Source organism: Triticum aestivum, chromosome 6A (assembly GCF_018294505.1).
Source record: "Triticum aestivum cultivar Chinese Spring chromosome 6A, IWGSC CS RefSeq v2.1, whole genome shotgun sequence".
Taxonomy (NCBI): Eukaryota; Viridiplantae; Streptophyta; class Magnoliopsida; order Poales; family Poaceae; genus Triticum; species Triticum aestivum.
Genome location: NC_057809.1, coordinates 384,871,305 through 384,897,317, shown reverse-complemented (window position 1 = coordinate 384,897,317; position 26,013 = coordinate 384,871,305).

Here is a 26,013-nt window from a genome sequence, read left to right as displayed (position 1 = left end):
TGGTGGACCCCCGGACCCCTCTCGGCACTCCCGGTACAATACCGATAATGCGCGAAACTTTTCCGGCGACCAAAACAAGACTTCCCATATATAAATCTTTACCTCCGGACCATTCCGAAACTCCTCGTGACATCCGGGATCTCATCCGGGACTCCGAACAACTTTCGGGTTACCGCATACTAATATCTCTATAACCCTAGCGTCACCGAACCTTAAGTGTGTAGACCCTACGGGTTCGGGAACCATGCACACATGACCAAGACGTTCTCCGGTCAATAACGAACAGCGGGATCTGGATACCCATGTTGGTTCCCACATGTTCCATGATGATCTCATCGGATGAACCACGATGTCAAGGACTTAATCAATCCCGTATACAATTCCCTTTGTCTAGCGGTACGATACTTGCCCGAGATTTGATCGTCGGTATCCCGATACCTTGTTCAATCTCGTTACCAGCAAGTCTCTTTACTCGTTTCGTAACACATCATCCCGTGATCAACTCCTTGATCACATTGTGCACATTATGATGATGTCCTACCGAGTGGGCCCAGAGATACCTCTCCGTTTACACGGAGTGACAAATCCCAGTCTCGATTCGTGCCAACCCAACAGACACTTTCGGAGATACCTGTAGTGTACCTTTATAGCCACCCAGTTACGTTGTGACGTTTGGCACACCCAAAGCACTCCTACGGTATCCGGGAGTTGCACAATCTCATGGTCTAAGGAAATGATACTTGACATTAGAAAAGCTTTAGCATACGAACTACATGATCTTGTGCTAGGCTTAGGATTGGGTCTTTGTCCATCACATCATTCTCCTAATGATGTGATCCCGTTATCAATGACATCCAATGTCCATGGTCAAGAAACCGTAACCATCTATTGATCAACGAGCTAGTCAACTAGAGGCTTACTAGGGACATGGTGTTGTCTATGTATCCACACATGTATCTGAGTTTCCTATCAATACAATTCTAGCATGGATAATAAATGATTATCATGAACAAGGAAATATAATAATAACTAATTTATTATTGCCTCTAGGGCATATTTCCAACAGTTCCATGTTGGGCTACTTCCGATGCTCGCCACTGTTCAAGGTGATCTTCAGCGGCGCAATGTACGGCATCGCTGGTGAGTCCAAGATGATGACTTTAGTGGACTGACCAAGTTCCTCCATCTACTTGCCACCTCCTTTAGGCATCAAAGGGTGGATGGTGCATTGACAAGGGAAGTTCAGTGGAGTTGGTGTTGTCTTCGGAGGTGACCGGCATTGGTTGAGACGCGGCGACGTTGCTTAGTTTTGAACAGGATCTTTTTGCTTTGTAGTTGTGTTGTCAGTGGTGGTTGTCTTTGGACTAGCCCTGGTGTGGAGTCTGCACTACGCTTGTTGTTCACAACAAGTTTTAGTCCTCTTATACTTGAAATTCCGCCTTCTATAAAAATATGGTACGCATTCACGTATTCTTAAAAAATGTACAATTAAATTAAGGAAGTGACGATTTAGTGTAGGAACGAAGTATGTCTACCGGGGGGGGGGGGTGAATGGGAGTTTTAATTTTTCTTCAGAAAACTCAAAACTATTAGAACCCAGCAGCGGAAACGAATGGAAAACAAACTACAACGAGCTAAAACTAAGTACCGAATGAAAACTAAACATGCATCGAAACAAATCAAATGATGGAAAACATATCGGATGGAAACATGGGTAACAGAAATAACCAGTGGTGCTCGATGGCGGCAGGGTATTTGTTCGACCAGTTCGTCCTTCTACACAAGGACTACATCTGGTTGGAGGGGTTGTGACTTAACACGGAAGATAAACTCTCTTCACCCTATTCTCCTCGATAATCGATACGTCAACCGATGCCGATTACTCGTGGTAGATACTTGAGGCTATCTCCAAACCTTCACAGACTTCTTCTTCGAGAACCACAATCACTCTTTGGTCTATGAAGAAATTGACACCTAACCTCTAGAGAGTTTGCAGCTCTCAAGAGTAATAGGCGGAGCGTACTAGACTTATATTCGAGTGATGCTGCACCACTATCTAATTCTTCGGCTCTAGGGGTTTTCTCTTGGTGGATATTAAACTCAAATCACTCAGAGAGGGGTTTGCTCAACAATCTTCTTAGAATCAAACGGAGCAGCCGCCGGACAAAGCTGGTGCGGGGTGGCTATTTATAGCCGCAGCCTCCCCGGATGGGAAATGACCATTTTGGACATGCGGTCCAGCCAATGGACAACCGACACATTTCACAATGGTCAGATTTGGAGCAATGGCAACACTACTTGAGGAACAAGTAATGCTAACTCCTTGGTTTGAGACAAATCTCTTGTAGTGAAGATCACAGTCTCTTGCTGGCAAGTATTTGCTCGGAACACAAAGAGATTTCTCTCACAACTTTCATAGGATTTGGGTTTAGCATCAGAGAATTGAAGTTTCAAACATTACACCCCTCTTATTAGTATGGTGGTCCTATGACTCAATAAAGACAAGAAGAACGACAAAACAAATGCTACGTCTTCACTCCATCTTCATTCTCCTCAGACGCAGTCAATTTCCTCGGACATACACCGAACCAATTGCTTGAACTTTAGCGATTTTAGGGGTCACTCTTGTTAACATCATCTTCGGTGATAACCTTCGCTACAATGCAGGGAGATTATCTTCATGGTTTACATCAAACTCCTCAATATCTCAAGGACTTGTTACTCTGTGTGCAATAGCAAACACATAAGTCCCATACTGTTGATGTCAACAAACTCCAAAACATAAGGGGACTATCATTGCACCAACAATCTCCCCCCTTTTGGACGGTTGTTGACAAAACAGATAATCATCGAAGTGAAGATAGATAAGTGAAAAGTAAAATGAACAAGAGTGAATTTGCGTTACTTGACTCGATGATGAAATATACACCCCCTAGATGTATGCAGGGATAATGATATGGATTAAAATTCCCTTGCACTTCATTAAAATATGCAGAGGAGATTTCAATCATTCGAGATAATGATTCACACTGATGAGATAATCCACCGAGATCGTAGTGCAATCATTCATAACTTCTCATAATTAATTCCACCTGCAAAACAAATGCTCTGAGAGAATATAGTGTAGCAGGCGGGGTTATTAATATTTCAGCACAGAAATTTAGTTATACATCACAGAACAGATAGTCTTTGAAGCAGAAGTTCAAATTGCACAAGCAACCAAACCAAATGGAACACAAAAGAGCAAATCTATCAAAACTCGATGTAATTCTCCCCCTTTTGTCAACTAGTGTCAAAAAGGTGATGAAAAAAATGAGTGCAGTAGCAGTGAACTTGATTCACTCTGAGGCATCGCCAGAAGAACTGTCTGAAGATGTTTCCAATTCTGAAGTGACTGGAAGATCTTCATTAGCAGCAACAACAATGTTCCCTTCAGGAATGGTAACTTGATGCTGAGTTGATGAAGGCATATTCGGATCGGCTTCTTGAGTCATACGTGAAAGTACATTTTCTTCAGCTGGTTTTTCCGTCAGTGAGGTAGTTTCAGATTCTTCAAGTAACATGCGAAGATTAATACACAATAGATCAGTAGTTGGCTCTTGAGCAGGAAGTGGAGGAATACTGCAAGGTTGATAATCTTCAACTATGAGGCCTTTGTCAATAAACTCATATAGCTCTTTGAGATCTGCATCCTTGAGTTGCTTCTTGGAGAAGAACTTCCAAAGTAATTTCCAGAGCCTTTTCTTGTTCTCAGCAGCTATCAGATGCGTGATTCTTGTTCGGTTGTGAATGACATTCATCTCGGCAGCAAGGTGCTCCTTTTCTTGGCGATCTTCAGCAATGTGCTTGAGCAGCAGCTGTTGCATGCGCATACTGACTTCCATCTGAGAAGGAGGTTGATGGGTAATCATTTGGTCGCGCTTTGGCAGACGGGGCCCATCGAATGTGTTGTGATAATCATGATGGCTTGACTCAGGCACTTTACCCAAAGGCATTTCTTGCATGACTTGCAAGGTGTCACATACCGGAGGAATGAAGCTTTTGTGACTCACTTTTGGCAAATATTCTATTTTCATGGAATAATCAACCACCTTTTGAATCCATGGAGCATAGACTTTGAGGGTTTTTGGATATTCAGGAGAATCCTTCAAAATGTTCAGAAACATATCCTCAACATCAAAGATAAATCCTTTAGAGATGGCATAGATGGTATTCCGAAGAACATCTGAGATTGTACCGTCAGTATTCATTCCAACCAGAGGGCAAATTGTATAGGTGAGCATATGATACAGAGTTTAATTTTCAAATGTCAAGTGCTCTGGCTTGGGAGGACCATTGTAGTCACGAATCTTTTCTTGTCCATTGTGCACTTGAACATGTCATCAGAAATGGTGCCAATGTTGTGCACACGGATTTCAGTTTTGTCATGCTCAAATCGAGGAAAATGAAAGTGCGAGACAAAATCCATGGAGGTACACTTGATGCGTTGGCCTTCTGTCATCCATTCCATGATCCACTTGGAACTGTTAGATTCATTACCGGATATGTATAGTGTTGCATAGAACTGCAGGATAATCTCTCGGTTCCAAGGGTGTTTGATTGTAAACACATTTGTGAGGCAAGAATCTTCAATATTTTGCAGCACCTGATCAAACAACCAATACTCTTCATAGCAGCTATATCTGGGAACTCATGCCGGAAAATTTTCTTGCTCTCATAGAGAATCCGAGAATAAAAGATGGCCTGTTCCTGAGTCCAGAAATGAGGAGATTCAGATGTGCGTGGCCCACTATATGGACTTTCTCGAAAGAATTTAGGGTGCATATTCCGATTGAGTAGTGGTCCTTTGGCACCAGCACCTGCCTTGAACATAGACAATACTTCACGAGGGAATGGATATTTCAGTTCATCCTCGACCGAAATCACCTCATCGCCATATATCATGGAGTCAGTATGACGAGCAGAAACTGATTTGTGACTGGATGGTCCATCTTCTGAGATTCTTGTCACAGTGTTGATTGAAATTTGTTGTTGAGGAGGAGCAGATTCTTCAACCGATGGCTCTGCAGTTGAATCAGGCACAGGAGGCTGTTGAGGTTGTTCATCGGGAGTTGGCTGATGAGCAAAGGGAGGAACCGAAACATTTGGTTCAACATGAGCAGGAGAAGCCTGAGGCTCGGTCTGATGAATTTCACCTTCCTCTAAGACAAGTGGCTGAGAGGGAATTTCTTGATGAACTGGGGAGGCCACATGCACTGGTTCAGTTGGCCTTGGCATTGAAGGGGCATCTATAACTGGATCATTTACTGGTGAGGGAATTGCTAGCTCCGGTGTGTTTTCCTTCTGTGGCTCAGTTTATGGAGATTTTTCTTTCGTAGGAGGAGGAGGAGCATTCTTCTTCGCAATTTTCTTTTTCTTCTTCTGCTTCGGCTGAGAAGATTGATCAATATGCCCTTTAACAAGATCATTATAGCCAGTGGATTGTGCTTGATGATCGAGGCAGATCTTGCGAACAATATTGTCCAGATTAGAGTGAAATCCCAATCTTCTGTTCCGAAGGATAGTCAAAGCTCGATTGACATCCATATATGATTCTTCAAGTTGTTTGATGAAAAACTTGGAAGTTGTTGCTTTCATACGGTTGTTAAGATTATTAAGCTGGGCAGAGAGGTTATTGATCTCAACGGAATCTTCTCTCATTTCTCGAACAAGATCAGAGGATTGAGTAATGACTTCAGTGGGGATCGGCAAAGATGCCACTTCACCATCAAACAGGTTTCCACGATTCTGTCAAGCTGCTCCATAATGAATACTTAATTGAAATACTGAGGGGCATCAGAGTGGTCATCAGTCTATGCAATAGGAGCATCTTGCACTAGATTTTTCTCGGTTGGAGGCATAGAAGCCAATGGTTGTGTCAACGTCGGAGCAAATTGAGTAGCCTTTTATTTCACAATATCAGCTCATGGAGCACTTTGCTCGGCAGAAGGAGCTGTGATTTTCTTCACTTTTGGCTTTGGAATTTTCTCTCCTGGCTGAGCTGTGCTTACTAGGGCATCAAAAACCAAATCTTGCATGTTAATCGCCTCAGGATGAGGGGTTGTATCCACATGGTCTACCATAGTGACAATGGTACGAGGTGTTTTTCTCTTCAAAGTGATCTTTTCAGAGGTGCTATTGAGACGACATGAGCTTGAATATCAGGCAGCATTGTAGAAGTTGTGATGTTAACTTGCTCGGAGAGAGAAGCTTGAACTTCTTCCCTTGTGAGTGGAGGATCATCTTGATCGGAGGAATCAATTTCATCATTTCTATCAACTGGTTCGTTAGGCCTCTTCTTCGAAGCGCTCTTTTTCTTTAAAGCAGCAGAGCTAGGATCATGTTTACACTTTGAGTGCCCTTCTGATTTTCCTTCGGCCTTTTTCTTCTCAACCTCATCTTTGAGTAGTCGACGATTTTCTTCTTCGCGAGCTCGTTCTTTGTCGTCCTTCTTTGCTCTCTTTTCAGCATTCTTCTGGCGCTCAGCCAGCTCATCAGGATAGAATGCAGGAGTCTTAAGAGATGACTCATCAGCATCAGGAGGTGGTGGAGGTCTCTCCTGGGGATCACTTGCTTGGAGGAGTCCAATTCACGACAGTCACCCGAAGGAGGATGGAAAGCAAAGTTCTTCGCAAACCGAGGATGAATCATTTTATAGTTGAACCACTTGTGTACCCAGTGACGTCGAATCTTTTGCAGACATTGATGACCCACAAGTATAGGGGATCAATTGTAGCTCTTTTCGATAAGTAAGAGTGTCGAACCCAATGAGGAGCAGGAGGAAATGACAGGTGGTTTTCAGTAAGGTATTGTCTGCAAGTGTTGAAATTGTAAGTAGCGAGTAGTTTTATAGCAATATAATTTGTAACAAGCAAGTAACGATAATAGTAACAAGTGCGCAACAAGGTAGCCCAATCCTTTTGAGGCAAAGGACAAGCCAAAATGGTCTCTTATAATAAGCAAAGCGTTCTTGAGGGTACATTGGAATTTCATCTAGTCACTTTCATCATGTTGGTTCGATTTGTGTTTGCTACTTTGATAATTTGATATGTGGGTGGACCGGTGCTTCGGTTCTGTTCTTACTTGAACAAACCTCCTACTTATGATTAACCCTCCCGCAAGCATCCACAACTACGAGAAAAGTATTAAGAATAAATTCTAACCATAGCATTAAACTTTTAGATCCAATCGGTCCCTTACGAAATAGCACATAAACTGGAGTTTAAGCTTCTGTCACTCTCGCAACCCACCATATAATTGCAACTACACAATGCATTCACTTAGGCCCAAATATGGTGAAGTGTCATGTAGTCGACGTTCACATGACACCACTAAGGGAATCAAAACATACATACTATCAAAATATCGAACACATATCAAATTCACATGATTATTTGCAACATGATTTCTCTCGTGACCTCAAGAACAAAAGTAACTACTCACAAATGATAAACATGTTCATGATAAGAGGAGTATTAACTAGCATAATGGATCTGAACATATAATCTTCCACCAAATAAACCCTATAGTAATCAACTACAAGATGTAATCAACATTACTAGGCACCCACAAGCACCAATCTATAGTTGCGGCAACAAGATTGAATACAAGAGATGAACTAGGGTTTGAGATGAGATGGTGCTGTTGAAGATGTTGATGGAGATTGCCCTCCCGAAGATGGGAGAGTTGTTGGTGATGATGATGACAATGATTTCCTCCTCCGGGAGGGAAGTTCCCCCGGTGGAATTGCTCCGCCGGAGGGCATGCTCCTGCCCAAGTTCCGCCTCGAGAGAGCAGTGCTCCATCCCAAAAGTCTTCTCCTTATTTTTTCTAGGTCAAAATGACTTATATACCAAAATATGGGCATCGGAGGTGGGCCGAGGAGGCCACAACCCACCAGGGTGCGCCTGGGGCCCTGGCGCGCCCACGTGGGTTGTGCCCACCTGGTGGTCCCCCTTTGGTGTTTATTGGCTCTAGTATTTCTTAAACAATCCATAAAAAATCTCCCTGAAGTTTTAGCTTATTTGGAGTTGTGCAGAATAGGTGGCATGACGTAGCTTTTCCAGGATTTCCAACTGCCGGAATTCTCCCTCTTGGTGTGTTCCTTGCAAATTATGAGAGAAAATGCATTAGAATTACTCCAAAATGCATCATTATGGATAAAAACATTATAAATAATAGTAAGAAAACATGGTGCAAAATGGATGTATCAACTCCCCCAAGCTTAGACCTCGCTTGTCCTCAAGCGAAAACAGAAATCGAAAAACATGTCCACATGCTTTGAGAGAGAGGTGTCGATAAAAAAAAATACAGACATAGAAGCATCATGTTGATTATTATAACAACAACAAAATTTAACATAGGACTTTTATCATAGAACTTGCATCATATACTTCCTATGAATAAGTAACAGTTCATCACACAAGCGAAGTATAAAGCAAAAAATCTATTAGAAACCAACAAACTATGTTCTTAGTCAACTTTGCAACTACAATACATCATCTTTCCAGGAAGAGTCACGTGTCGGAGCCTTTAGGCAAGTCCACATACTCAACCATCATATAGTCTTCTATGATTGCTAACACTCACCTCGTACCCATGAGCAAAACGTTTCAACCGGACACATAGAAAGATAGGGGCTTATAGTTTCGCCTCCCAACATGCTCACCTCAAGGGTGATGTCAACAATAATAACTCATGCTATCTATATTCAACTGGACATATGTGCCTAGATCTTTCCTCACCACATGATGCTTGCCAAAAGAGAACATAAAAAGGAATAGAAGGAAAACTTTGACTCTTTGCATAATAATAAATACATAAAAGTAAAAGATAGGCCCTTCGCAAAGGGAAGCAGAGGTGGCCATGCGCTTATTTGTTTGTATGCTCAATCCCTTAGTGCAAGAGAACGTCACGTTGTATTGCCCCTGAAGGTGACAACCTTTATTATGCAGTCTGTCGCTTTTATTCTTTGTCATCCAAGTTCGTACAACGCTCAATTTTCTCTTACACTAAATGACCTCACACTTTTAGAAGCAATTTTTATTGCCCTTTTGCACCGATGACAACTTACTTGAGGGATCTTGCTCAATGCCTAGGTAGGTATGGTGGACACTTGAAAAAGATTTGGGTTTAAGGGTTTTTGGATGCACAAGTAGTATCTCTAATTAGTGCAGAATTTTTGGCTAGCAAAGATAGGGGGAAAGCACCACATGTTGAAGGATCTATGACAATATGACTTCTATGTGAATATAAACAAACATAAACCATTAAGTTGTCTTCCTTGTCCAATGTCAACAATTTTGGCATATAATATTTTGATGAGGGCTCACAATCACAAAAGATTTATAGGATAGTATATTTATATGTGAATCTTCTCTTCCCTTATTAATTCTTTCATGAGTTGCATCATTGACTAATGCTATGTTTGTCAATCTCTAATAAAATTTCCTACTTATACTTTTTCTTATGTGGTGCTATCACCTACCATAGGATTAGTATATAATCTTATTGCTTTAGTTCTTTCCTTTTATTTATTTCCTTTCTCTTTTTCTTTCTTTCTTTCTTTCTTATTTCCTTTCTTTATTTGCAACATGAAAGTAAAGAAAGCAAAAACTCAAACTAAACTTTATTATATACCTTGCATACGATTGCAATGATAGATCACTAAGCAACTCTCAAAGAAGAAAGGATTAAACTAAACTTTATTTCATCTAGGTAAAAGATCGAACTAAAAGAAGTAAAAGCAAAAAGATAGTGGGATGATATGATACCGGGGCACCTCTCCCAAGCTTGGCGGAAGCCAAGGGGAGTGCCCATACCCGATACTTAGTTCTCCTTTGGTGGTGAAGAAGATGATGGTGGTGAAGAAGCGATCCTATCCTTAAGGATCAAGAGGTTTTCCAACCGACGGGATGACACTCCGGAGATGGATGATATGCTCTTGATGCAGAATATTTTCGCGAGTAAGATACTTATTCTGTATATGAACTATTTCAATGACGCGAAAAGCTTAAATCTCAGTAGGAGTAAGGTGAGTAAGGTAGGGTTTAAGGATATCTTCCTCCTCCTCCTCAGCCAGCAATGCTTGTGCTGCCACCCGGGGTGGATCTACGGTAGCTTCCTTGCCCTTGTCTCCCTTGACGACGTCTGTGGGCTCCTCCCTCTTCGTCTCGATCTTCATCAGCCAAGAATCTTCTTCCATGTTGTTGGAGGAGCAAGAAGACATGATGCCTGGCTTGATAAATCTAACCAGAGACAGCAAGAAAAGAGAACAGAGGATTTCTCCGCGATACAGTGGTTAACAGGTTCAGGAAGTATATATAGATTTTTTATCTTGGAGGACAAGTACATGGAAGAAAAACGGAGTACAGAAGGTGTCCTAGGTGGGCACAACCCACCTGGGCGCGCCAGACAAGCCTGGCGCGCCCTAGTGTCTTGTGCTCACCAGGGGACGCTTCCTAAGAGTTTCTTTATTTCCAAAATTCTAAAATATTCCAAAACTGATAAAAAATATTTTTGCAGATTTTTCGGAGTCCGTTTACTTACCTGTATCATGTACCTCCTTATTTTCATGATTCTGGAGTGTTCCGGAAGGACTCTTTTATGTGCTCTTCCGGTGTCAAAGTTTGGATAATATTACTTTCAATATTAATAGGCGCACCTGAGATATAATGCTTTATTCGTTTCCCATTGACAACCTTTGGGTTAGTACCTTCGGAATTATTTATTTTGATGGCACTAGACAAGTAAACCTCCTCGATGACATATGGGACTTCCCATTTCGAGAGGAGCTTCCTTGCAAAAAATCTAAAATGAGAGTTGTACAAAAGAACATATTCTCCGACCTTAAACTCACGCTTTTGGATTCTTTTGTCATGCATCTTTTAAATTTTTCTTTAAATAATTTTGCATTTTCATAGCTTGGGTTCTCCATTCATCTAATGAGCTAATATCAAATAACCTCTTTTGACCAGCAAGTTTGAAGTCATAATTGAGTTCTTTAACTACCTAAAAAGCTTTATGTTCCAACTCAAGAGGCAAATGACAAGCTTTTCAATAAACCATTTTATAAGGAGACATACCCATAGGATTTTTATATCCTGTTCTATAAGCCCAAAGTGCCTCATCTAATTTCTTATACCAATTCTTCCTGGACCTATTGACAGTCTTTTGCAAAATTAATTTTATTTCTCTATTACTAAGTTCAACTTGACCACTAGACTGAGGATGATAGGGTGATGCAATTCTATGGTTAACATCATACTTGGAAAGCATTTTACGGAAAGCACCATGAATAAAGTGTGAACCACCATCAGTCATTAAATATCTAGGGACTCCAAACCTTGGGAAAATAACTTCCTTAAGCATTTTAATAGAGGTGTTGTGATCAGCACTACTGGTTGGAATGGCTTCTACCCATTTAGTAACACAATCAACAGCAACCAAAATATGTGTATACCCATTAGAGGAAGGAAAAGGTCCCATGTAATCAAATCTCCAAACATCATATGGTTCAACAACAAGTGAATAATTCATAGGCATTTCTTGACGCTTAATGATATTACCTATTATTTGACATTCATCACAAGATGAGACAAACTTACGGGCACCCTTGAAGAGAGTAGGCCAATAAAATCCAGATTGCAATACCTTGTGAGCAGTTCTATCTCCAGCATGATGCCCTCCATAAGCCTAAGAGTGAAATTTCCGTAGGATTTGTCCCTGTTCATGCTCAGGTACACAACGTCTAGTAATACCATCTACTCCTTCTTTATAAAGATGTGGGTCATCCCAAAAGTAATGTCTTAAATCATAGAAGAATTTTTTCTTTTGTTGGTATGTGATAACCCACAAGTATAGGGGATCGCAACAGTTTTCGAGGGTAGAGTATTCAACCCAAATTTCTTGATTCGACACAAGGGGAGCCAAAGAATATTCTCAAGTATTAGCACTTGAGTTGTGAATTGAATCGCACCTGGAAACTTAATATCTGCAGCAAAGTATTTAGTAGCAAAGTAATATGATAGTAGTGGTAACGGTAGCAAAAGTAATATTTTTGGTTTTATAGTGATTGTAACAGTAGCAATTGAAAAGTAAATAAGCGAAGAACTATATATGAAAAGCTCGTAGGCATTGGATCAGTGATGGATAATTATGTCGGATGCGATCAATCATGCAACAGTTATAACATAGGGTGACACAGAACTAGCTCCAGTTCATCAATGTAATGTAGGCATGTATTCTGAATATAGTCATACGTGCTTATGGAAAAGAACTTGCATGACATCTTTTGTCCTACCCTCCCGTGGTAGCGGGATCCTATAGGAAACTAAGGGATATTAAGACCTCCTTTTAATAGAGTATCAGACCAAAACAATAACACATAGTGAATACATGAACTCCTCAAACTACGATCATCATCGGTAAGTATCCCAATTATTGTCACTTCGGAGTTAACGGATTATAACACATAATAGGTGACTATAGACTTGCAAGATGGGATCAAGAACTCACATATATTCATGAAAACATAATAGGTTCAGATCTGAAATCATGGCACTCGAGCCCTATGACAAACATTAAGCATAGCAAAGTCATAGCAACATCAATCTCATAACATAGTGGATACTAGGGATCAAACCCTAACAAAACTAACTCGATTACATGATAAATCTCATCCAAGCCATCACCGTCCAGCAAGCCTACGATGGAATTACTCATGCACGGCAGTGAGCATCATGAAATTGGTGATGGAGGAAGGTTGATGATGACGATGGCCACGGATTCCCCTCTCCGGAGCCCCGAACAGACTCCAGACCAGCCCTCCCGAGAGAGTTTAGGGCTTGGCGGTGCCTCCGTATCGCAAAACGCGATGAATCCTTCTCTCTGATATTTCTCTCCCCGAAAGTGAATATATGGAGTCAAGATGGACGTGGTGGAGCATCAGGGGGCCCACGAGGCAGGGGGCGCTCCCAGGGGGGTAGGCGCGCCCCCACCCTCGTGGACAGGGTGTGGGCCCCCTGACGTGGATATTTTTTCCAGTATTTTTTATATATTCCAAACATAATCTCCATTGATTTTCAAGTCATTCCGAGAAATTTTATTTCTGCACAAAAAAAACACCATGGCAATTCTGCTGAAAACAACGTCAGTCCGTGTTAGTTCCATTCAAATCATGCAAGTTAGAGTTCAAAACAAGGGCAAAAGTGTTTGGAAAAGTAGATACGTTGGAGACGTATCAACTCCCCCAAGTTTAAACCTTTGCTTGTCCTCAAGCAATTCAGTTGATAAACTGAAAGTGATAAAGAAAAACTTTTACAAACTCTGTTTGCTCTTGTTGTTGTAAATATGTAAAGCCAGCATTCAAGTTTTCAGCAAAGATTATGAACTAACCATATTCACAATAACATTTAGGTCTCATGTTTACTCATATCAATGTCATAATCAACTAGCAAGCAATGATAATAAATCTCAGATGACAACACTTTCTCAAAACAATCATTATATGATATAACAAGATGGTATCTCGCTAGCCCTTTCTGAGACTGCAAAACATAAATGCAGAGCACCTTTAAAGATCAAGGACTGACTAGACATTGTAATTCATGGTAAAAGAGATCCAGTCAAGTCATACTCAATGTAAGCTAACAATAATACATGCAAATGACAACTGTGCTCTCCAATTGGTGCTTTTTAATAAGAGGATGATGACTCAACATAAAAGTAAATGGATAGGCACTTCATAGAGGGAAGGAGGGATTTGTAGAGGTGCCAGAGCTCGATTTTGAAATAGAGATGAATAATATTTTGAGCAGTATACTTTCATTGTCAACATAACAACCGATAGATCTCGATATCTTCCATGCTACACACATTATAGGCGGTTCCCAAGCAGAATGGTAAAGTTTATACTCCCCCACCACCAACAAGTATCAATCCATGGCTTGCCCGAAACAACGGGTGCCTCCAACTAACAACAATCCTGGGGGAGTTTTGTTTGCAATTATTTTGATTTGATTTGAGCATGGGACTGTGTAACGCCCTCGATGCGGCTATATCTCCTACGTGTCGAAGCACGACTTAGAGGCATAACCGCATTGAAAGCAATGTCGCAAGTAAGGTAATCTTCACAACAACCCATGTAAATAGATAAAAGGGGAAAGGATACATAGTTGGCTTACACTCGCCACGTCACACAAATACACGAATAATATTACAATCATCCAATACACTCATGGTCCGACTACGGTACCAAAATAAAGATCAATCCCCACATGCGACACGATCCCCGATCGCCCCAACTGGGTACCACTACTGATCATCTGGGAAAGACACATAGTAACGGCGAGAGTCTTCATCGAACTCCCACTTGAGCTCAAGCGCATCATCTGGAACGGTATCATCGGTCCTTGCATCTGGTTTTGGAAGTAAACTGTGAGTCACGCGGACTCAGCAATCTCGCACCCTCGCGATCAAGACTATTTAAGCTTATAGGTAAGGCAAGGTATGATGTGGAGCTGCAGCAAGCGACTAGCATATATGGTGGCTACCCTATTCGCAAAAGAGAGCGAGAAGAGAAGGCAAATCATGGATGAAGAACTATGATCAAGAAGTGATCCTAGAACAACCTACGTCAAGCATTACTCCAACTCCGTGTTCACTTCTCGGACTCCGCCGAGAAGAGACCATCACGGTTACACACACGGTTGATTCATTTTAATTAAAATAAGTTTCATGTTATCTACAATCAAACATTAACAAATTCCCATCTGCCCATAACCGCGGGCACGGCTTTCGAAAGTTCAAATCCCTGCAGGGGTGTCCCAACTTAGCCCATCACAAACTCTCACGGTCAACGAAGGATATTCCTTCTAGCGGGAAGACCCGATCAGACTCGGCATCCCGGTTACAAGACATCCTCGACAATGGTAAAACAAGTCCAGGAAGACCACTCGCAGTGCCGACAAATCCCAATAGGAGCTGCACATATCTCATTCTTAGGGCACATCAGATAAGCTAAGCATACGGGAGCCAACGTAACCCAAGTTGCCAAGGGACGGCCCCGCACAGTGCTCTGGGTTGGACCAACACTTAGAGAAGCACTGACCCGGGGGTTTAAAAATAAAGATGACCCTTGAGTCCGCGAAACCCAAGGGAAAAAAGGCTAGGTGGCGAATGGTAAAACCAAGGTCGGGCCTTTCCGGAGGAGTTTTATTCAAGGTGAACTGTCAAGGGGTTCCCATTATAACCCAACCGCGTAAGGAACGCAAAATCCGGGAACATAACACCGGTATGACGGAAACTAGGGCGGCAAGAGTGGAACAAAACACTAGGCAAAAGGCCGAGCCTTCCACCCTTTACCAAGTATATAGATGCATTAAGATAAATAAGATAATATGGTGATATCCCAACAATAAACAATGTTCCAACAAGGAACGATCTCCAATCTTCACCTGCAACTGACAACGCTATAAGACAGGCTGAGCAAAGCGGTAACATAGCCAATCAACGGTTTGCTAGGACATGGTGGGTTAGAGGTTTTACATGGCAATTTGGGAGGCATGATAAGAAAGTGGTAGGCATCGTAGCATAGGCATAGCAAAAGAGCGAGCATCTAGCAAGCAAAGATAGAAGTGATTTCGAGCGTATGATCATCTTGCCTGCAAAGTTGTCAGAGTTGACTTGATCCTCGTAAGCAAACTCAACAGGCTCCTCGTTCACGAACTCTTCTCCCGGCTCTACCCAAGCAAGACAACAAGCAAAAGGGAACACAATCAACCACGTGCAATGCTCAAGCAACATGATGCAAACATGGTATTATATGCGGGATGCGGTATGTGATGCATATGCAAGATTTGACAAGGAATGATTGAACCTGGCCTCAACATGTAAATCCAAGAGTTCCACTGGAAAGGTGAGGTGATTTCGGTTGAAATCGATATAAAGATCACCGGAATCGGATGCACGGTTTGGAAATGGCAAGCAAAACAAATATGGCACCGGTCTGTGATAATCAGCAAGTGACCAACTAAATGCATCAAAATAAATATGCTACAACACTCAAACATGACAACAAGGTACATGGAAGGGATCCACTCATGATGGTTGACAAAAGATGAACACTGAGCTATGGCTAATTCATCCATTAACAGGTTCGAACAAGCATGGCAAAAGTGCAAATGACAACAGGTTTCAGACTTAGTGAAATTAACACAAGTCTGGAATTTATCATCAGGAAGCACACTTTAGAGCATGAAAACTACATGCTATAGGAACTTAACATGGAAAAGCAAGGCATATCATGAAGCTACTCAAAGCACTTAACAAAAGTCCCTTAGTGACCTTGAGCCAAAAGGGATTAGAAAATACAATTGCAAGCATGTGAACATGGCAAAAACATAAACAGATCTCAGACTTAGTGAAAAACTGGAGCATGCAAATCAGTTAACGAGTAGGCATGTTTACGATCTCGATGCACTCACTACAGAGCATGGCATGACAAACTAAGAATACACCCATCAAGAAGACATGGCATAGGATATAGACATGGCAAGAACAACAAAATAGCATGCACGGATCAATAGCAACATCCTCGGCAAAATCGCTAATCATGTCAACAATCTGCCAGGATTCGCGAAATAGCAAAAGTAGAACTCGATTGACTCAAGCTATGGTGCTCCATAAATACAAACAAAGATATGGATGGATAGAGCACCACAATTTTAACAAAACATCCTTACTGATCATCCTCAAAAGAGGCACGGATCACTAGGAAACAACATGAACATATGGCATACCGACAAAAACAGAACAAGGACTTAGAGAAATTCTAAGTCCCTGAAATCAGCATTACCGATTACGCTATTTTGCAAGCTTGTGCTAGTCACCACAAATATCACAAAAATACATGGCAAGCACCACTGCAAAGATGGCATGGCATATAAAAACACATGTAGAGCTCAGGAGCATATCATGCACACATTAATCATGGCAAAAAAGACAAAAAGCTATTTGATGAAACAGATCTGACAAATTCACCACATTGCCCTCTTCCAACAGCATTTCGGGCATCAAGATGAGCTCAAATGAAAATGATGCAATGAGATGAAATGATGTACTCATCGAGGCGAATATTCTGATATGCTACACGCACAAATTGGAGCTACGAATGCAGAGTTACGACATGATGAATATTGCAAAAAAATAAGGGGAGAGGGGGAAAGTCAACCCTAGAACTCCCAGACCTGGATCGGGGCGAGCACTGTAGCGATGCACTATTCACCGGCGCGTGAACCGAGGATGGCCGGCTGGAGATGGTGGCGTCGGGGCCGGATCTGGGCCAGAGGTGAACGGGGGCGGCGTCGGCGGTCGTCGGACGGCGGCGGAGGAGGTCCGGCGAGCTCGCTGTGGCGGCGGGGCGAGGTCCGGCCGGCGAGTGGTCGGTGTGGCGGCGGTCGCCAATGGCGGCGTGACGGGCGGCCGGGAGAAGAGGCGCCGGGCGCGGGGAAGATGAGGCGGCGCGGGCAGGCGCCTCTGGCCCGGCTCGGCGGCGGGGAGGGCCGCGCGCGGGCGAGGCGGGCCGGCGCGGGCAAGGCGGCGATGTGGGGCGCGTGATGCCATGTGGCACGCCCCGGTTGGCGGCGGCGATTGTGTCCGGCGCGGGCGGACGTGTCCGCGCGCGGAGAGAGAAATTTCTAGGGTTTTTAGAAGGAGGGGATCTGGGACTTCGAGAGGGGATGCCTTTTTATAGGTAGGAGGAGCTAGGAAGCTCCAAATGGAGTGCGGTTTTCGGCCACACGATCGTGATTGAACGCTCTAGACGATGGAGGGGTTTTTGGTGGGTTTTGGGCCAAATTGGAAGGGTGTTGGGCTGCACCACAAACGAGGCCTTCTCGGTCCCTCGGTTAACCGTTGGAGTATCAAACGAAGTCCAAATGGCACGAAACTTGACAGGTGGTCTACCGGTAGTAAACCAAGGCCGCATGGCAAGTCTCGGTCCAATACGGAAATGTTTACCCCCCACACACGAAAAGAGGTTGAAAGAACCACCGGAGGACATAGGAGCGCCGGAATGCAAAACGGACAACGGGGAAAATGCTCGGATGCATGAGACGAACACATATGCAAATGCAATGCACATGATGACATGATATGAGATGGATGACAAAGGCAACAACACATGGATACAAAAACCCGACACTGAGGAAAATAAAATAACTTAGGCTGGAAACGGCAAGAGTTGGGATACAGATAAGGTAAATTACATCCGGGGTGTTACAACACTCCACCACTACGAAAGGATCTTGTCCCGAGATCTAGGACTGGAAAAACGCCGGGTACTTAGAACGGAGGTGATCCTCGCATTCCCAGGTGGCTTCATGGTCGGAATGGTGTGACCACTTGACTTTGAGGAATTTGATTGACTTATTGCGATCTTGCGCTCAGTTTCTTCAAGAAGAGCAACTGGGTGCTCACGGTAAGAAAGGTCTTGTTGGAGATCAATGTTTTGAAGTTGACGGTGCGGTCAGGAGTCTTGAAGCACTTGCAGAGCTGAGAGACATGGAACACGTCATGCACGTTTGCAAAGTTGGAGGGAAGCTCGAGTTGATAGGCGAGATCGCCCCTCTTGCTGACGATCTTGAAAGGGCCCACGTATCTAGGGGCAAGCTTCCCTTTGATACCGAAGTGACGAGTACCTTTCATTGGAGAGACGCGGAGGTAAACATGGTCTCCGATCTCGAAAGCCAAATCACGATGCTTACTATCATAGTAGCTCTTCTGGCGCGATTGCGCTGCTTTGAGGTTATCACGAATGACTTTGCACATTTCCTCTGCCTCTGTGATCAAGTCATTTCCAAGAAGTTGACGTTCACCGGTCTCTGACCAGTTAAGAGGAGTACGACACTTCCTGCCATAGAGAATTTCAAATGGGGCCTTGCCCGAACTCGCTTGGAAGCTGTTGTTGTAGGAAAACTCGGCATATGGAAGACAATCTTCTGACTTCATACCGAAAGAGATAACACAATCCCTGAGCATATCTTCAAGAATCTGATTGACACGCTCGACTTGGCCGCTAGTTTGAGGATGAAAAGCTGTGCTGAAACGATGTTGGTGCCCATGGCGTTCTGAAAAGAATCCCAAAACTTCGATATAAAGATGCTGCCATGATCTGAAGAAATCAACTGCGGAATGCCGTGCAGAGAGACAATCCGAGAGGTATAAAGCTCCGCCAATTGAGCTGCAGTGATAGACTCTTTGATAGGCAGGAAATGAGCCACTTTAGTGAGTTTGTCAATGACAACGAATATAGCATCATTGCCACACTTGGACTTTGGAAATCCTGTCACGAAGTCCATCTCAATGTGGTCAAACTTCCATTCTGGAATGGCAAGAGGTTGGAGGAGACCAACTGGTCATTGGTGTTCTGCCTTCACTCTTCTGCAGACATCACATTTATTCACGAACTGAGCAATCTCGCGCTTCATTCGAGTCCACCAATACACCTGCTTGAGGTCCTGGTACATCTTTGTACTTCCAGGATGGATAGAGAGGAGTGAATTGTGAGCCTCGTTCATAATGACTTTATGAAGGTCACCTTTAGGCACAACAATGCGATTCTCGAAGAAGAGAGTATCCTTGTCATCAAGGAGATAGCACTTGTACTTGGGTTGACTCTTGGCAATCCCAATCTTCACCTTCTTCACCATAGCATCAAGAAGTTGAGCCTCGCGAATCTGATCTTCCAAAGTAGGAGAGACTTGAAGGTTGGCGAGGAAACCTTGAGGAACAACTTGCAGATTGAGTTTGCGGAAAGCTTCACAAAGCTCGGGTTGGTAAGGCTTGAGAATCAAACTGTTGTAGTAAGCCTTTCTGCTCAAAGCGTCAGCAATTACATTGGCCTTGCCTGGAGTATATTCGATACTCGGACTATACTCTTGAATCATTTCGACCCACCGAGTCTGCTTGAGGTTGAGATTAGGCTGAGTGGAGATGTACTTGAGACTCTTGTGGTCAGTGAAGATGTCCACTTTTCTTCCCAATAAGAGATGTCTCCAAGTCAAAAGAGCATGCACAACTGCCGCCAACTCGAGGTCATGAGTGGGGTAGTTCTTCTCGTTGGGCTTCAACTGGCGAGAAGTATAGGCCACAACTTTCTTCTCTTGCATCAACACTGCACCAAGACCTTGAAGAGAAGCATCGCAGAAGACCTCGAATGGTTTGGATTCATCAGGAGGAGTCAGAACTGGAGCAGTGACTAATTTCTCTTTCAGGGTGTTGAAAGCGATGTCACATTCAGGAGACCAGACATACTTCACATGTTTCTGGAGAAGGTTTGAAAGAGGCTTCGCGATCTTTGAAAAGTTCTCAACAAACCTTCGACAATAGCTTGCGAGACCAAGGAAGCTGCGGAGTTGCTTCATGTTCTGAGGTGGTTCCCAATTCACAATTGCAGACACCTTCTTAGGATTCACCGCTATGCCCTTGGCAGAGATGATATGCCCAAGATAGAGAACCTCATCAAGCCAAAACTCGCACTTGGAAAACCTGGCGTAGAACTGATGTTCTCTGAGCTTATCGAGCACCAAACGCAAGTGCTTGGCATGATCTTCCTTGTTCTGGGAAAATACCAAAATGTCATCGAGGTAGACCAAGACAAAGTCATTTGTGTAGGGGTTGAAGATGAAGTTCATCATGCGAGAGAAAGTCAGAGGAGCGTTGACAAGGCCAAAAGACATGACCGTGTATTCATATGAACCATAGCTTGTTCTGAAAGCCGTCTTGGGAATATCTTGCTCATGGACTCGAATCTGGTGATAACCCATACGAAGATCAAGCTTGGAGAATACTTGAGCACCTTTGAGTTGTTCAAATAACTCGTTGATGTTGGGAAGTGGGTACTTGTTCTTTAGAGTCTTCTTGTTCAATGGACGGTAGTCAACACAAAGTCGGTCCGTTCCATCCTTCTTCTTCACAAAAAGAACTCCACAACCCCACGGAGAAGAACTAGGTCGGATGAGACCCATTCGCTCTTGAATATCGAGTTGCTTCTTCAGCTCCTTCAACTCTTCAGGTCCAAGCTTGTAATGACGTTTGCAAACAGGTTTCGTGCCCAGCTCAAGATCGATGACGAATTCAACTGGCCGGTGCGGAGGCATTCCTGGAAGCTCTTTTGGAAAGACATCTTGATATTCGCAAACGACTGGAATTTGAGAGATGGCATCCAGTTCACCTTTCTCATTGAGAGAAAACAGACGGATGGTATCGTCATTAGCGGCAAAGACAATTACATCCTCAGACGAATGAGTCAATTGAATCTGCCTGGCAGCACAATCAAGCTGAGCCTTGTGCTTAGAAAGCCAATCCATTCCAAGAATAAGATTAATATCCGAGTTACCAAGGACCATTGGAGAAGCCAGAAACTTGAAATCACCCATCATGATAGAAACATCCGGGACTATTGAAGTAGCCCTCATAGACTTAGCCGAAGAAACCACTCCCATAGGTTTACCCAACATTTGCGAAACGAAGTCATGCTTGGAAACAAATGATCTTGACATGAAACAATGCGATGCACCAGTGTCAAAAAGAACTTTTGCAGGAATAGAGTTAACTGGAAAGTTACCCATTATGACATCTGACGAGTCCTCTGCCTGAGCTACGTTCAACAAGTTGACCTTGGCGTGCTTGGGGTTATGCTTGACCACAGCTGTACTTGCCGATCTCACCGGAGGAGGAGGGAGACGCCTCTGATTGAAGCATTTGTTGGCATAGTGACCCTTCTGTTGGCACTTGTTGCACGTGACCTCCGAGAGCGGACGGTGATACGGAGCACTTGACCTTGGAGCTTGAGACGAAGTCTTGTTCTGAAAGCCAGGGTTGGGTGGGTGGGAAGATCCACTGCCACCTTTGCTCTTCTGCTGATAAGGCTAACGGAACGAAGGAGGAGGAAGCCAATACTTCTGCTGCTTAGCCACTTGAGTTGAGGAAGAAGGAGTAGCATCTCTGACTCGCTTCTTGGAAGCATCGCACTTCAGTTGAGCAGTCTCTTGCTTCATTGCCATGTTGTAAAACTCATCATACCTCTTGGGCTCAAAGAGAACGAGAGCTAGCTGGATTTCTTCTCTGAGACCACCCCTGAACTGGTATAGCATGCTCTTCTCGTCAGGGACGTCTTGCTTAGCAAAACGGGCGAGCTTCTGAAACATCTTGTTGTACTCGTAAACAGACATAGAGCGTTGCTTCAGGTTGCGGAATTCCTCAGTTCCTCACGCTTGCTTTCAACCACACTCTGAGGAATATGATGAGCTGTGAAGTCTTGATGAAATTCATCCCAGGTAATCACACGACCTCCTCTGGAATCTTTGTACTGCTGAAACCATTCTGCAGCTTGGTCTTTAAGTTGGAAGGAAGCGAACTTGACAAAGTCCTCAGGCCTGACGTTACTGCACTCGAAATGCTTGCATATGTCCACGAGCCAATCATTAGCGTCTGTTGCCTCAACACAATTGCCGAAGGTCTTTGGCTGGTTAGCAAGGAACTGGTTGAGTGTAGCAAACTGATTCTGATTGTTGCCATGGCCCTGGTTCCCTTGGTTGCGCTCTTGAAGAAGTTGCATGATCAGCTGCGTGTTTGCATTGGTAGCGGCCATCACAGCTTGCCATGCCTCCGGAGGTGGAGGTGGTGGTGGCGGATCAGGATTCAGAGTCGTGCGCGTTGGAGGAGCCATCCTAAAGAGGTTGACATCCGTTAGCACATGACAGACAAATATTGAAGCTGAATCAAATGGGTTGAAATTGCAACATATAGTCTTCACATCCGAACAAAATGAACGAATGCATTCCAATTGAAATGGTCACATATCCATAAATTGAGAAGCCACTTAGAATTGAGGTAGAAGAAAAACAACAAGGTACGGAACAAGAACAAATACTTGGTGAGGATTACCCAATCCCAAACCAAATATCCATGGAAGAAAAACTAGAGCTACAAGAATTCCCACCTATGAAACTCCCGAACCTTTCCGGTTATGCAATCAGGTGTTGGGGATACAGGGGAAGCATAATATCTCACCCAAATCTAGCAAATCCTACATCCAGCTGTATCCATCCTTCAACACATAACCGAGATAAACTTCGGAAATCGTTTACCTCAACCTTCGAAAAGCATCCATTATACGAGTTATGGCAATACTCCCGAACTCCCGCCCCAGTACTGGGTGGCATCGAGGTTATCTCACCAACAATTGCATAAAAGAGATTTTCGATGTCGGCGAAACTCAGGTATTCCAGAATCTCAACGATAAAATTGTGACGACAACACCTCGGAGCTCAACTCCCCGGGACACTGCCACAACCCCTAAATGACAGGAGGCACCAAGAACAATATTCTCGTCACAAATCGATCGGAACGATTCCAAGATACCCGCGTGATCCTAATTTTTTTTAGTAAAATTTGAGAAGAGAAGAGTCAAAACTCTACGTCAGGATGCCTCACCAGAGCGATGAAGGGACTGGGGAGTAAAAAGAATTCCTAACTCTCCGATATATAATTCCTAAATGACTCAAAACATTTTTCTAGACTCAACAACGCCAACGATTCGATCAAGCAGAGGGCTCCTAAGGTCGGGGAAGGCTCTGATTACCAACTTGTAACGCCCTCGATGCGGCTATATCTCCTACGTGTCGAAGCATGACTTAGAGGCATAACCGCATTGAAAGCAATGTCACAAGTAAGGTAATCTTCACAACAACCCATGTAAATAGATAAAAGGGGAAAGGATACATAGTTGGCTTACACTCGCCACGTTACACAAATACATGAATAACATTACAATCATCCAATACACTCATGGTCTGACTATGGTACCAAAATAATGATCAACCCCCACATGCGACACGGTCCCCGACCGCCCCAACTGGGCACCACTACTGATCATCTGGGAAAGACACACAGTAATGGCAAGAGTCTTCATCGAACTCCCACTTGAGCTCAAGCGCATCATCTGGAACGGTATCATCGGTCCCTGCATCTGGTTTTGGAAGTAAACTGTGAGTCACGGGGACTCAGCAATCTCGCACCCTCGCGATCAATACTATTTAATCTTATAGGTAAGGCAAGCTATGATGTGGAGCTGCAGCAAGCAACTAGCATATATGGTGGCTACCCTATTCGCAAAAGAGAGTGAGAAGAGAAGGCAAAGCACAGACGAAGAACTATGATCAAGAAGTGATCCTAGAACAACCTACATCAAGCATTACTCCAACACCGTGTTCACTTCCCGGACTCCGCCGAGAAGAGACCATCACGGTAACACACACAGTTGATTCATTTTAATTAAATTAAGTTTCATGTTATCTACAATCGGACATTAACAAATTCCCATCTTCCCATAACCGCGGGCACGGCTTTCGAAAGTTCAAATCCCTGGAGGGGTGTCCCAACTTAGCCCATCACAAGCTCTCACGGTCAACGAAGGATATTCCTTCTAGCGGGAAGACCCGATCAGACTCGGCATCCCGGTTACAAGACATCCTCGACAATGGTAAAACAAGTCCAACAAGACCACCCGTTGTGCCGACAAATCCCGATAGGACCTGCACATATCTCATTCTCAGGGCACACCGGATAAGCTAAGCGTACGGGAGCCAACGTAACCCAAGTTGCCAAGGGACGGGCCCGCACGGTGCTCTGGGTTGGACCAACACTTAGAGAAGCACTGGCCCAGGGGTTTAAAAATAAAGATGACCCTTGAGTCCGCGAAACCCAAGGGAAAAAGGCTAGGTGGCGAATGGTAAAACCAAGGTCGGGCCTTGCTGGAGGAGTTTTATTCAAGGCGAACTGTCAAGGGGTTCCCATTATAACCCAACCGCGTAAGGAACGCAAAATCCGGGAACATAACACCGCTATGACGGAAACTAGGGCGGCAAGAGTGGAACAAAACACTAGGAAAAAGGCCGAGCCTTCCACCCTTTACCAAGTATATAGATGCATTAAGATAAACAAGATAATATGGTGATATCCCAACAATAAACAATGTTCCAACAAGGAACGATCTCCAATCTTCACCTGCAACTAGCAACACTATAAGAGGGGCTGAGCAAAGCGGTAACATAGCCAATCAACGGTTTGCTAGGACATGGTGGGTTAGAGGTTTGACATGGCAATTTTGGAGGCATGATAAGCAAGTGGTAGGCATCATAGCATAGGCATAGCAAAAGAGCGAGCATCTAGCAAGCAAAGATAGAAGTGATTTCGAGGGTATGATCATCTTGCCTGCAAAGTTGTCAGAGTTGACTTGATCCTCGTAAGCAAACTCAACGTGCTCCTCGTTCACGAACTCGTCTCCCGGCTCTACCCAAGCAAGATAACAAGCAAAAGGGAACACAATCAACCACGTGCAATGCTCAAGCAACATGATGCAAACATGGTATGATATGCGGGATGCGGTATGTGATGCATATGCAAGATTTGATAAGGAATGATTGAACCTGGCCTCAACTTGGAAGTCGAAGAGTGCCACTGGAAAGGTGAGGTGATTTCGGTTGAAATCGATAGAAAGATCACCGAAATCGGATGCACGGTTAAACTTGACGAGCCTAGCATATGCAGATATAGCCTCGGAAAACTGAGACCGAAAGGTCGAGCGTGAATCATATAGTAGATACGATCAACATAATGATGTTCACCATTGAAAGCTACTCCATTTCACGTGATGATCGGTTATGGTTTAGTTGATTTGGATCACGTGATCACTTAGATGATTAGAGGGATGTCTATCTAAGTGGGAGTTCTTAAGTAATATGATTAATTGAACTTTAATTTATCATGAACTTAGTCCTGGTAGTATTAGCATATCTATGTTGTAGATCAATAGCTCGCGTTTAGCTCCCCTGTTTTATTTTTGATATGTTCCTAGAGAAAACTAAGTTGAAAGATGTTAGTAGTAATGATGCGGATTGGATCCGTGATCTG